This window comes from Pongo pygmaeus, chromosome 6, assembly GCF_028885625.2.
Source record: "Pongo pygmaeus isolate AG05252 chromosome 6, NHGRI_mPonPyg2-v2.0_pri, whole genome shotgun sequence".
Lineage (NCBI taxonomy): Eukaryota > Metazoa > Chordata > Mammalia > Primates > Hominidae > Pongo > Pongo pygmaeus.
In genome coordinates, this window is record NC_072379.2 from 59,666,415 (window position 1) to 59,667,628 (window position 1,214).

General features: G+C 35.8%; 1 pseudogene; it reads right to left on the reverse strand.

Moving 5' to 3' along the window:
• Window positions 1–243: 243 nt before the first annotated feature.
• On the reverse strand, window positions 244–1,214 carry LOC129041269 (cytochrome c-like; annotated as a pseudogene).

The following is a 1,214-nucleotide window of genomic DNA, read 5'->3' on the forward strand; positions in this document are numbered from 1 at the left end:
CCATTTTTAAATTGGATTCTTTGTTTTATTTTGTTTTCTGTTGAGATGTTTGATTTTCCTGCATATTCTGGCTATTAATCTCCCTGCAGGATGAATAGTTGGCAAATATTTTCCCCCATTCTGTAGGTTGTCTTTTCACTCTCTTGATTGTTTGCTTTGCTGTACAGGAGCTTTTTAGTTTGATATAATCTTATCTGTTTATTTTTGCTTTTGTTGCCTGTGGTTTTTTTTTTTTTTTGAGAGGTGTTGAATAATCTTTAATATTACACATAAACCACACGAAAATGCCTTTCAATAAGTAAAAGGAACCATTTTAAATACAGGGAATTGTAATTAGATTGGCATAGTTAAGGCCAAAACTATGGACATTGCTACCTTATTTATCTTCAACCTTTGCCTTTAAGAGGCAAATGAACACAAAACACAGGTGAATCTTGCTTGGTTCTAAGACAGTGAAGGAATTTCCCCAGTATTTAAATATATTCACATAACCAGTTATATAAATCTAAATATAAAACCAATCTCCAGTAAGTTTTAAGATGGCACTCACCATCTTTGTGAAAAGTTGAACATTACTAACGAAGTCTAATCATATCTTTAAAAAGGGTAAACAGTGATAGCATTTACTGAATTGGAGTTACTATTAAAATTCAAAAACTGAACATATTCATTTAACCACAAGCCAGTCTTAGTTTTAAATCAGGACTGCCCAACAAAATATTCTGTCAGTCATTCATGATCTGAATTCTGGTGTATGAGATTAAAGGATGGTACACATAAAAAAGTCATGAAACATTTCTGTTTTGTAATAAATAAGGCAATGGCCAATTATTACTCATTAGTAGCTTTTTTTGAGATAAGCTATTAAGTCTGCCCTTTCTTCCTTCTTCTTAATGCCGACAAAGATCATTTTTGTTCCAGGGATGTACTTCTTGGGATTCTCCAAATACTCCATCAGTGTATCCTCTCCCCAGATGATGCTTTTGTTTTTATTGGCGGCTGTGTAAGAGTATCCAGGGGCCTGACCTGTCTTCCGCCGAAGAGACCATGGAGATTTGGCCCAGTCTTGTGCTTGCCTCCCTTTTCAACGGTGTGGCACTGCGAACACTTCATAATAAAAATCTTCTTGCCTTTCTCAACATCACCCATATTTAATTCTCTTTTTAGTCGCTGGCGCAACGAAGACTCCCACTCCGAAGCCGGACGTCCCCACT